The sequence below is a fragment of the Trichosurus vulpecula genome, chromosome 4 (genome assembly GCF_011100635.1).
Source record: "Trichosurus vulpecula isolate mTriVul1 chromosome 4, mTriVul1.pri, whole genome shotgun sequence".
Classification (NCBI taxonomy): Eukaryota; Metazoa; Chordata; class Mammalia; order Diprotodontia; family Phalangeridae; genus Trichosurus; species Trichosurus vulpecula.
In genome coordinates, this window is record NC_050576.1 from 384,800,419 (window position 1) to 384,814,141 (window position 13,723).

Genomic DNA, 13,723 nt, shown 5'->3' on the forward strand with positions numbered 1-13,723 from the left:
CAATTATTAACATATTCACTGCCTTTCTGTTTCTCCCTTAAAATTACTTCTATTTCTTTTTTTAAAGAAATTAATTAATTATTTTTAAGTTTCAACATTCACTTCTTTAAGATTTTGAGGTTTAAATTTTCTCCCCCTCATTCTCCTCCCCCCTCCTCAAGATGACATACAGTCTGATATAGGCTCTCCTTATACATTCATATTAAACATGTTTTCACATTAGTCATGATGTAAAGAACAATTAGAACTAATAGAAGAAACCATGGAAAAGAAGACACAAAACATTAAAAGAAAAAGAGGGCAAATAGTTTGCTTCCATTTGCATTCAGACTCCAAAGATCTTTCTCTGGATATGGATAACATTTTCCCTAGTGAGTCTTTTGGAGTTGTCTTAGATCCTTGCATTGTTGAGAAGAGTCAGTCATCACACAATGTGGCTGTTACTGCCTACAATGTTCTCCTGGTTCAGCTCATTTCACTCAGCATCAGTTCATTTATGTCTTTCCAGGTTTTACTGAAGTCTGCCTGCTCATCAATTCTTATAGCACAATAGTATTCCATTCTACTCATATACCACAACTTGTACAGCCATTCCCCAATTGATGGGCATCAACTCAATTTCCAATTCTTTGCCACAACAAAAAGAACTGCGACAAATATTTTTGTACATGTGGATCTTTTTCCCATTTTTATGATCTTTTTGGAACACAGACCTAGAAGTGGTATTGCTGGGTCAAAGAGCATTCACAGTTTTTTAGCCCTTTAAGCATTTACTTTGTATTTCTTATTTCTGAACACTTCATGTTTGTTTAATTGTGAACCTATTGCATTCCCTCAGTAGAATGTCAGTTTCCTGAAGCCAGGGATTTTTTTTGTAACCTTAAGGCCTTGGATGCAGCCAACACTAAATAAATGGTTACAACTCTGAAGTGTGAGTCAGACTATCCCTGATTTCTTGTTGCTACTTCAAGACTCTGACTCTATCACACTGCCACTTCTCCTTTCAAATCCACTCAAGCAAAATTTTCTACCCAATCCAAACCAAGTTGAATATTGTACATAGGCCCACAGACCAGTTTCCCTTTTTTGTCAAGGAACTGAGTGCCTTGGTGTACCTTTTTCCTCTATTCTCAAGTCTTACCACTATGCTGATTGAATTCATCTTAAAGTCACATTAGCTAATTCTACCTGGACCTTCATTGCAGCAATCCTCCTATTACTCTCTAAATGATTCTCTAGCTCAAATTTTAGAAAAGTTATTCAAGATTATTTTCTTCTCAAGCTCCCAGAACTCCTGGGCTCTCTTCTGCCAGCTAAGAAATTCACCTCTTACTTTTTTTTTTTATTCTGAACTTAGCAAATACAAAAGAAATTGGGTATTACCACCAATATTGTACAACAAAGAAAGTGGATTTTCCATGAAACTGGAAATCTGTTATGTGTACATTTTCTTTTTTATATATTTAATAATTCAGTGTATAAGTCTCTTTTTAAAATAAGTTTGTATCTTTTGTTTTTATATTACCTAAATTTCTCCTTGTATCTTTCCCCTTATTCCCTCTGAGCCATCCATCATAACCAAGAATAGTATTTTTTAAAAGGAAGAAGAAAATCAAGAATACAAAATAATTGCTAATATTTATATAGCATATACTATGCACCAGGTACTGTGCCAAAAACTTTACAATTATTATCTCATTGGGGGCAGCTAGGGGGCGCAGTGAATAGAGCACCAGCCCTGGAGTCAGGAGGACCTGAGTTCAAATTAGACCTCAGACACTTGACACATGCACTAGCTGTGTGACCTTGGGTAAGTCACTTAACCCCAATTGCCCTGCCAAAACAAAAACAATATTATCTTGTTTAGTATCCACAGCAACTGGGGGATGCAGATGCCATTATTAGTCCTTTTTTAACATAAGAGGAAACTGAGGTTAAGTTATTTGCCCGGGGTCACATAGCTACTACTTATCTGAGGGCAGATTTGAACTCAGGTGTTCCTGACTCCAGGCCTGGCATTCTATCCAAAGATACCTGCTCTAAAGAATCTGACAATTTATGCAGCATTCCACACCTGTGGTCCCCTTCCCCTATCCCCACCCCTGCAAAGGAAATGTTATCTCATATTTCTTCCTTGGGATCATAATCGTTCTTTGTAAACTTTGCAATATTCATTATTGTTTTATGGGGGTTTTTTTGCATTTTTTGCATTTTGTTATTGGTATCATGTGTAGCTTGGCTCTTTTTACTTCTATTTCCATCACTTTAAGTAAGTCTTTCCACACTTGTTTAGATTCATCATAGTAATTGTTTCTTACTCCATAGTACTATTTCATTACATTAATTTACTGTAAATCTTTAGTCATTCCTCAAGTCACTGAGCATCTACTTCCCCCCATTTCCTTTTTTACCATAAAAAGTTCAGCTACAAATATTGTATTTGATTTAGTAGCTTTCTTTTTTATCAATGACCTATTTGGGGTACATACCTAGCAATGTATTTTCTAGGTAAAAATTTAGGGATAGTTTAGCCACTTTATTTAAATAATTCCAAACTGATTTCCAAGTTGGCTATAGTAATTCACAATTCCACCAACAATGCAAAAGTGTCCCTATCTTTCCACAACCCATCCAATTAGTCTTTTAACATTTTTTGTCATCTTTGAGAATTTTCTTATTGTTGGGAGAAACCTCAGGATTATTATTATTTTAATTTGTCTTAATGCTTTGTAATTATTTTTTAACTGTGTATCCATATACTTTGACCACTTATATATTGTGAAATGGCTTTTTCACATGTATGTATACTGATAAATAAGCTATATTAATTGTCTACATTTCATAGAAATGAAGCTTTATCCGAGAAATTTGACATGAAGGCTGTTTTCCCCATTTGAACACTTTTCTGCTTATACTAAATGCATTAATATTGTGTGTTCAATTCATGTAATCAGAATGATCTATTTTATCTTTTGTGTTCATCTCAATTATTTAAGCTTAATTATTAACCCTATGTAGAAGACATATGCAGACATATGCATATATGTATGTATATAAAGATAGAAACAGTATGCAAAAAGACATATATGTATATATGCATGTATGTGTGAATATATAGGCATCAGTACATGTATGTGTGTGTATATATATATATATTTATATATGTATGTGTGTGTGTGTGTGTGTGTGTGTGTGCATACACACATCTACCCCACTCTTCCCCAAGGTTCAGTGTCCCACATCTTCAATTATCCATTGGATATTTCAAACTAGGCATTATAGGCATATCTCAAACTCCCTATGTCCAAAATTGAACTCATTGTATTTTCCTCAAACCAATTCTGTATATGTTGGAACCACCACTGTCCTTTTAGTTTTCTAGGTTTATAACCTCAGATTTTTCCTCATTCCTCACACTTATCACCCCACATATTCAGTAGACACAAGTTGCTGTCTTTACCTCCTTATCTCTTGCACACCTTCCTTTCTATCTACTCTCTCCCCTTAATTCAGGCACCTATCACCTGTTTGCTAAATTATTACAACACCTCCTTGTTGCTCTCCTTGCCATAAGTCTCTCTCTACTGCAATCTATGCTACCTACTGCTGCAAAAGTCATTTCCCATAAATGCAGATCTGACCGTGTCACTACCACACGTCAATCAGCTCTAATGGTTTCCTATTGCTTCTAGGCTAAAATATAAATCCCACTGATTAAATTTGATGCCCTTCACTACTTGCCGTCAATCTAGATAGTCCTTTTTTAGGTAAAATGCCTGATGGGAAGTCATAAGCTGGAAAAATGCACTGCAGTGAAATGTGAGAGACTTTAAACCCTAAAAAGACGAATATGTATTTTATCCTAGTGGCAATAAAGAAACATTGGAGATTCCTCAGTATTATTAGCTCCATGGTCAGACCCTTGCACGTCAGAGTCCTTAGTTTCTATCAAAGCTTAGGTCAAGGGTTACTTCTTTCAAGGAGCTTCTCCTGATTTCTGCAGGTGATATTCCTAAAGAAATGTCAAATTCAGCAGCTGTGTGGAGAGCCTACAAGCTGAAAAAGTGAGACTAGTTAGACGGCTAATGCAATAGTCCAGGCTAAAGATGATGAGTGCTTGAACTAGTGTTTTAGAGCTGAGTGGGGAAAAAATAAGAGGAGGGAAATGCATGATGAGAGCTCTTGAAGAGTTTGAATAAACTAAACAATTGATTGGAAGGGGTGATAACTCCTTTATTGCATATATGTTTGGAATGATGATAATGATGCTCTTGACTGTAATAGGAAAATTGGAAAAGGGATCTATTTTAAAGAAAGATAATGAGTTCTGCTTTGGACATGTAGAAACTGAGATGACTTTGGAACAACTAGATGAAGAGCTTATGGTAAGATAATAGATCTAGAGTTATAAGTGATGTTATAGGTCATCTAGTAAAGATTAGACTATAGAAGTGAATTTGAGCTCTGGAGATAGATTAGGGCTGCATATGTAGATTAAGGAATTAATGGCATAGAGATGATAGGCGAATTCATGGAAGATAATAAGATTACCAAGGGAAAAAGTGCAGAGAGAACTGGAGGGTGCCATAGACTCTGCCTTAGCATATCCCTCAACATTTAGATGGAGATGAATGGGTAGAAGGAGAACCAAAAACAGACAAAGCAGCATCACTGAGATTCAGGAGGAGACAGTATTCAGTGTCAAAAATTGCCAAGGACAAGGTATTTGTAGAAGATCATAGAGCTACAGTAGACCTCAGAGGCCATCTGCTGCTACAGAATAGATGAAAAAAAGGGCTCATAAAGGTTAAATGACTTGTCCATGGTCATCTAAACAATATTTACTATTCCAAAGGTGAGATTTGAACTGAGGGACTGACTCCAAAGCAAGTGTTCTTTTCTCCGTCTATCCTTACCGGTAATCCGAGAGCAGTTTCAGTTGAATGTTGTTGTTCAGTCACTTCAGTCCAACTCTTCATCACCCCATTTGGGGTTTTCTTGGTGAAGATACTGGAATGTTTTGCCCTTTCCTTCTCTAGTTCATGTTACAAAAGACAAAACTGAGGCAAAGAAGGTTAAATGACTTGCCTAGGGTCACACAGCTAGTCAGTGTCTGAAGCCAGATTTGATCTCAGAAAGCTGAGTTTTCTTGACTCCAGGGCCATCACTCTATCCATTGCACCACCTATTTGCTCTTTCAGTTGGGTAGTAGGGACAATTTTGAGGCAGTAAGATATGAGTATGAGGTAGATGAGTACAAATAGCTTTTTAATTTTTTTTCTAGGCATTTGTTTATGAGAGAGAAGAGAGATTTAAGAAGATAGCTTTAGGAGTTAATTGATTAGTTGTTCCTTCTTACAGATATACAGATTCTTATATATAATTAGATTTTGATTTTTCAAGAATATATGATCTTATATAATTCAAAATAAGATCTTGCTTTGTTTTAATGGGCATTATATTTTTCTCAGACCTCTTAAAGCTGCATTTTGTTATGTAAATATATATAATGTATGTATATGTATATATATACATATATAATTTATTTAGTGGATATTATGTACATATTAGAAAGTATCAATAAAGTTAGAGAACTATGGTAGTTACAAAATTAGGCTACATATTCACCCCTATAATCAATCGATCAACCAACATTTATTAAGAACCTACTATGTGCCCTTAAAGCTTAGGTTACAAAAAGAGAGCCTTTACTATCCTTTGCAGTCTCAATCTCCCAGATGAGAAGCTCACTTTCCTTTTCTAAGGCCTAGCAGGGAACAAATCCAAAGTCTTAGTCTTGTTTTCCATTCCCTCTCACAATTTCCTATGAACATCTTAGCTGCCAGTGAAGATGATGGCTGTTAATAGCATCTTAACTCTGGACTCTTAAGGGAAAAAAAACAAAAAAAACAAAGAATGATAATGGAACCATGATGGTCCAAGGCTGCAAGGGAGATAATTTTGGTCAAGGGACCTTCAGATGACACTACCCTATAAGATTCCCTGGTCTACCAACACTGGAGATGAACTAGATTGCCAGATGTTTTCCAAAAGCTGGGAGACAAACAAGTAGCAGTGGTGCCAGTAACCAGAAAGAGCCCCAACCCCCAAACCATAGCTCACTGTATAGTTATCCCTTCCATATCTTGGAGATTAGTGGCATGGTACCCCCAAGATCTGGAAAATCTACATAAAAATTTTTGGCCATCCCTTCATGCCAGAGAAGAAGTCTAAATTATCATAGTATTAAAAGATAAAATATGGTTATATTACATAAATACTAAACATACATTTTCTGAATTTGTCAGTTTATAAACTTATTCTGTGTCATCAAGGAAAAAAAAAGTGCCCTGCCCTAAAGGAGCTGACAATTTAATGGGGGAGACAAGAAACAGACAAACAAATACATGCACGTGCGCACGTGTGTGCACGCATGCACACACACACACACACAAACACACACAAGCTATGGAGGATAAATAGAAATTAATTAGCAGAGAAAAGACACTTGAATTAAGAGGGGTTGGGAAAGGCTTCCTCCAGAAAATGGATTTTAGTTGGGATTTGAAGGAAGCCAGGAAAGCCAGTAGATGGAGATGAGGAGAAAGTATTCCAGGCGTAAGAGACAAAGAAAGTTAAGGTAAGATATAAGATGTCTTGTTCATGGAACAGTAGGGAGGCCTTTGATCATTGAATCAAAGAGTAATATATAATTAGGAGTAAGGCACAAGAAAACTGGAAGGGACATAAAATAAACCAACATAAATCATCAGCATTTTTATATGTCCCCAACAAAATCCTGTAAGATATAGCAATATCCCATTTATCTTAACTATAGACTATATAAAATACCTGAGAGTATGCCTGCCAAAACAAACCCAGGAACTACATGAACATAATTTATAAAACACTTTTTATACAAATAAAGTCAGATTTAAATAATTGGAGAAATGTTAATTGGTCTTCAATGTAATAAAAATGACAGTTCCACTGAAACTAATCTACTTATTTAATGCCATCCCAATTAAATTACCAAAAAGAAAATTTACTGAGCTAGAAAAAATAATTTAAAAATTTGTTTAGGAAGAACAAAAGGTCAAGAATATCAAAGGAATTAATGAAAAAAATGTAAAAAAGCTAGTTTATCAGTACCAGATCTTAAACTGTATTATAAGGCAGTAATAATCCAAATAATCTGGTACTAGCTAAGAAATAGAGACTTTTTCTGCATCATCAATAGCTCTGTGTTTGACAGATGTGAAGATTTGAGCTTTGGGGATAAGTTATATATATATATATATATATATATAAGTTATAGGGAAAACTAGAAAGTGATCTGGCAGAAACTGGGTATAGATCAATATCTTACACCAGGGCTGTCCAACGTTAGGTTTTTATAATAATATATTTTCATTTGCCATTTTAGTGGGAGCTCTGTGGTAGCTAGGCTTCCTTTCCTAAAGCATTTATGTAAATTTCTATGTTTGTAGGCTGGCCACATGTGGCCCTGTGGGCCACATTTTAGACAGCCCTGTCTTACACAATTTACCAAGGTAAGGTCAAAATTGATGCATGACCTAGATGTGAAGGGAGATATCACACATAAACTAGAAGAATGTGGAATATATTACCTATCAGACTTAATGAATAGGAGAAATATCTATGAATAAACAATAGATAGAAAGCATTGCGAGATGTAAAATTGATAATTTTGATTACATTAAATTTAAAAGGTTTGTACAAATAAAACCAATGTAGCCAAGATTAGAAGGAAAGCAGAAAATTGGGGGTAAATTTTTATAGACAGTTTCTCAGATAAAGCTTTCATATTCAAATATATAAAGAACTTTGCCAAATTTCAAGAATATGAGTCATTCCTCAATTGATAAATGGTCAAGGGATATGAACAGGCAGTTTTTCAATGAAGTAATTAAAAACTCTATGAAAAAATACTCTGAATCGAGAAATGCAAATTAAAACAAGTTTAAGATATCACCTCATATCAATCAGATTGGCTGAAATGGTAGAAGGGGGAAATGATAAATGTTGGAAGACATATGGAAAAATTGGGACATTAATATACTGTTGGCAGAAGTGTGAGCTGAGCCAACCATTTTGGAACACAATCTGAAATTATTCCCAAAGAGTTATAAAACCGTGCAGACCTTTGGACCCAGCAATACAGTCACTATTCAGTCTGTTTCACATGATGATCAGGGAAAAGGAACAAGAACCTATATGTTCTAAAATATTTATAGCAGCTCTCTTTGTGGTGGCAAAGAACTGGAAATTGAAGGATGCCCATAAATTGGGGAATGGCTGAACAAGTTGTGGTATATAATTGTGATGGAATATTACTGTGCTGTAAGAAATGATGAGCTGGTTGGTTTTAGAAAAACATAGAAATACTTGCATGAAATAATTAGAAGTAAAATGAGCAGAACCAAGAGAACATTGTATTGAGTGACAGCAATATTGTTCAAAGAATAATTGGGAACTGTTATGCTGAGTACTATACTTAAATCAACTATAAAGGACCTATGAAGGAAGATGCTATCCACCTTTAGAGAAAGAACTGATAAAAAGAAGTATGTATAGTACGATATGTATATATGTATGTGTTTGTGTGGGTATGTGTATGTATATATGTATATATATATATATATGTGTGTGTATGTATGTATATACATGTGTGTATGTGTATATGTATATGTATATATATATATATATGTGTGTGTGTGTGTGTGTGTGTGTGTGTGTGAAATGGTGACCTTCTCTAGTGTGAAGTGGGAAGGAAGGCAAGGAGATAGTTTGGAACTTAAAATGTAACAAAAAAAGTTAAAATGAATAAAAAGTAGACTACAAAGGTAGGAGGAATTACGAAGGGCTTTGAATGACAAACGGTCATGTCTGACTCTTCTTGCCTCCTTATGGGGTTTTCTTAGCAAAGATACTGGAGTGATTTGTCATTTCCTTCTTCATTGGATTAGGCAAATAGAAGTTAGGTGACTTGCCCAGGGTCATACAGCTAGTGAGCATCTGAGACCACAATTGAATTCATGTCTTCCTGTCTCCAGGCCCAGTACTCTATGCACCGAGCCATCTAGCTGCTTCCAGTCATGAGAATAGCTTTATTCATTTATCTCTGCTCAAAAATCTGAAGTGGTCCTCTATTGATTAGAAAGTGGAATTCAATAATTTGCCTTAAAACTTTTCCTAAATTCCCTCTTAGAGCTCACTCCCTACTCAAATTACCTGGTATTTACTTATCCATATTTATGTTATATACCGCAGTAGAACATAATTACCTTGAGGGCAGGGACTTTTCATTTTTGGCTTGCTGTCTCCAGCTCCTAGCAAATGCCATGCACATATTTGGGGCTTATTAATTGTTTGCTGAATTAAATTGCCTGGATTTGAGGCCTTTCAGAAACTGGTGACATTGTAGCTTTCATACTACCTTCCACCCATATTTCATACTCCTTTCCATATCCCTAATAAATTTGCCTATCTTCTATTGCACAAACATGCTTTTTTTTCCCTGCCTTCTTGACTTTGCTCATACTTTATACCAGGACTCAATAGTCCTCATTGTTTGCTGAATTCCTGCCTTCTTTTTAAAGTCTAAATCAAATATTATCTTTTGCCTAGGCCTTCCTTGATCCCCTTTTTCTTTGGTGACCTGTCCCTCTGAGGCCACAAAAAATACTTTGCTTCTTTTACTTCATTATCATTCATAAGAGTCATCTGTGTTTTATTTACCTGCAGGACTCTAAACTCCATGAAGCCAGGAGCCTCATCTCATGTAAACTTCTTCACCCCCTGTCCTTCCCCATTGACTAGAATAGATATTTAGTAGGACCATAACTTCAGATAAGAAAGCTGAACACCAGAGAGGTGGCTTGCTCCAGGTTATGCAGGAAGCAAATATCAAAGTCAGGATCTGAACAGGATCTGTCAGCCTCCTCCACCCAGAGAAGCATATTTTGTTGGAACCAATGGCAAGGAACCTGAGCTGTTAGAACCTATCCTCTAAGAATTCAGGGCATAAATGACTGTAAAAAATTAATGATAACAATAAAAGATTCTTCGATGATGAAAATAAAATAAAACAGTATCAATTTTTACCCCTGCCATTGGCAATCAAAATACATAACCAGAGCTAGATAGTGTAATGAATAGACCGAGAGGTCTGGAGTCAAGAAGATCTGAGTTCAAACCTGGTTTCAGATACTTCATAGTGCTATGACCTTGGGTATGTCACTTAACCCCTCAGTTCTCTCATCCGTAAATGAGAATAGTAATAGCAGGTACCTCCTAGGGTTGTTGTGGGTATCAAATGAGATGATATGTGTAAAGCTCTTTTTTTGTTGTTTAGTTGATTAGTCATATCCAACTCTTTATGACCCTATTTAGGGTTTTCCTGGCAAAGATGCTGGAATAGTTTGTCATTTTCTTCTCCAGCTCATTTTACAGATGAGGAAACTGGGGCAAACAAGGTTATGTGACTTGCCCAAGGTTACACAGCTAGTAACTGTCCAAATCCAGATTTGAACTCATGTCCTCCTGACTCCAGTGCCTGCATTTTATCCACTGTGCCACCTAGCTGGCCCATGTAACAAGCTCTTTGTACACCTTAAAATGTCAGATAAATTGTCTTAATTATCATTATCATTGTAAGCAACAGTGACAATATTGATGGTGATAATAAAAATAATTTCATTAAAGTCCCTAGAATCAGAACTCATTCAGTCCATACACTATTATTTTAGCATTTCAAAAAATACATAGCAAGAAATGCTGTTTGTCACCAAAAATGGTCCACAGAGATGTCAGTAACATTCCCATAGCCTGAGAAGAGGTAAATATACTTACACCTGGCCAGATGAATATACAAAATGAAGAAATTTATGGAAACTAAAATGGATTACAAATTGTTCCAAGTAAGCCAGGCAGATCACTCACTGAGCAGGACTGTGAAAAAGCCAACCTCATTTGTCCAACGACTGTTACTGTACTTAGAGGATCCCAAACCAAGGATCTAATTTATAACTGATGACAAGTAAAGACATTTTTAAATTTCTGCCTTAACATTTCTTACATGGTCAAATCAAAATAATTTTGAAATATGTCATTAAATTACACTGTAATTGCCTCATTTACTCAGATGGCTCTGTGGTGACTCCAGATCATCATACAGTGTAGCTGGTTATATTTAAAATCACCCCAGTTAAATAAACATGCAAAAAACCCAACCAAATATACCCATTTTTAGAGAATATGTTATTTAAAGAATATAACCTGCTACCAAATTTATTAATTTATTTATTTAGTTGTAGAAACTTCCCAATTTTTTTTCATAGTTTTATGACAACTGATTCTGCTTACAGGGCTCAGTTTCAACTAGAAAAGGAAGTGAAATACAGAAGTACAGAAGTTAGGGGAATTCATTTATCTAAAACAGAGATTTTTAATGAAGTGGTCCATTGATAGAATTTAGGAAGTCCACGAATATGCATAGGAAAAAATGATATCTCTATTTCAATATAAGGCTTGACAATCTGGTGGTTATTTTTTATTTTATTCGTGGAAATAGTCCATAGGCTTCACTAGACTATCAAGGGTTTTCTGACATAAAAAGGTTTAAAATTGCTGATCTAAAACATATTTATTAAATCCCTGCTTTGTAAAAGGTATTAGTGTGCTGGGGACCATGGGGAATGCTATTTTCCTGACATCAAGGGGCTTAAAGAAGGCATCACAAAGACAAGATCACAAATGTAAAATGAGGAGTTAAATTAGATGATACCTAAGGTCCCTTCCAGCTCTAAAATTCCATAAATCTGAAGTAAGGTAGAATTTCCTAAGTGGTGTAAGAGAAGTACAAAAAGAATTTGTTCAGAAGGTTCAGAGGAGGAAGAGATTGCATTTGGTTGAGACCAAGAAAGGTTCCCTGAAGATAATATGCTATGGTAAGTTATAGCGTGATCGGACTGCCATGATCATAAGCATATTATCATAATACTCAGCAGAAAGGATATTTCAATTAAACTTTTGCTTTACTGTGGAAGTTGAGTTTTCTATTTTGGGAATTTTTATAAGATTACTTTGAATATAGCCTGACATAGTTTTTTCTAGGGCCGGCCTTAGTTTCAGGTTAGGTTCCAGTGTCTCCTCTGATATATGCTTTCTGTGTACCCCTGGTTTTAATTCTTTGGACTTCTTTTAGCTTCTCAGTGCCCCAGACAGCTGAGACTAAAAGTTAATAGAAGTATTGCAGATATACGTTGGTAGAAGGAGTTTCCTTACTGGGAGTAAATCTGACTTTCTTACATCAAAGAAAGATATGGAAGGAAAAAAAATAAAAGAAAAGAAAGCAAGACTCAAAATACTAGTATTCAAGCCTTTTCTCTCATCTGCATTTATGAAGGGAATTTCTGCAGTAGAAATTCCCTCAGTGATAAAATCCCAAGTCCAGAAGTAAACAAACAAACAAAAAATAAGTGAAATAACAATATGTGCATTGTGTTTCCATTAATACATACACTTATAAATAACTTGTTTCAGTAGTAGAAGAGTGCCTCATCATTATATTATCATACTTACTGAACCAACTTTATTTCTGGTATGGGCAGGCCAGCCAAACAAGATTTTCAGTCTGCAATAGAGGAAAAACAAATTGTACATTGTTGGACTGCAGGTGCTGTTGTTGCTTTGTATCCCAAGTGCCTGGTGTCATGTTTTCTTCCACTCTGCCCTTGAATTCCCAGTGCTCTGATAGATTGTTTTGATCCCTGGTATGCATATCATCCATGCTTCCTCTTCTCTCGACCTATTGCAATTTCAGCAGTGTCTCTGATAGAAAAAACATGCTGTGTGTAGAGATGAAAGAACCCAGAGAGGAAGCATCATCCAATTTCCACTCAGACACAAGTTTGCTGAGGTTGCGGCTTGTTTAAGTCAGTGAGAGGAAAAAAGGAGATGACAATAACAAAAAATGAATTTTTAAAAATTGTTTTTGGCCTCCAACTATTTATCCTTCCAATTTCACATTTGATTTTTTCCTTATATGCCAGAATTTTAAAAAAAATCAAAGGATTTAGTCTTGGTAACTGGGAATCTCTTCTATCTTTGTGTGCATACATCAATGAAATCACCATTCTGAAGTAACAGAATCATAGATGGTTGGAGCCAAAATAAAAATGAGAAGATACCCAGGGTGAAGATATTCATTTTGTAGATGAAGATGTTAAGGCACAAAGAAATCAGATGAAATGCCCAAGGTTATAGAGCTAATTAGTAGCTTAGGTTCTCATCATAGTATCATAGATTTAGAACTGAAAGTAAAATCCAAAGTCATGTAATCCATCTCTGCCATATTACATATCAGGAAACAGTGGTCCGGATAGTGATTTGGCAGAGCTCTAGCATATAATAAATAGCATTATTATCACTGGAACCCAATTTCTGTATCTCTAAATCTAGGTCTCTTATTGTTGTACCACAGTGCTTAAATTATTAAGTCTAAGAGGTATTAGAACTTTTTACTCTTGAATTATTTTAATTTTGTACTGTTTATCATTAAAAACTACACAATTAGAGACTAGGGGAGAAATATACTTCTATATATTTTTCAGACTCATAAGATTTTAAATTCTTATCAGTTGTGTACATAATTTAAGAATGAACACATGTTTACATTTAGAAGTTGGGGCTACTTTGG

At 35.4% G+C, this 13,723-nt stretch overlaps 1 protein-coding gene and 1 pseudogene across 1 annotated transcript in view; one reads left to right on the forward strand and one right to left on the reverse strand.

Moving 5' to 3' along the window:
- Positions 1–13,723, forward strand: part of MYO16 (myosin XVI) — a 675,300-nt gene that overhangs the window by 324,401 nt on the left and 337,176 nt on the right. The window lies entirely within an intron of this gene.
- LOC118845979 overlaps positions 1–13,723 on the reverse strand; it is a 37,729-nt pseudogene that overhangs the window by 2,335 nt on the left and 21,671 nt on the right.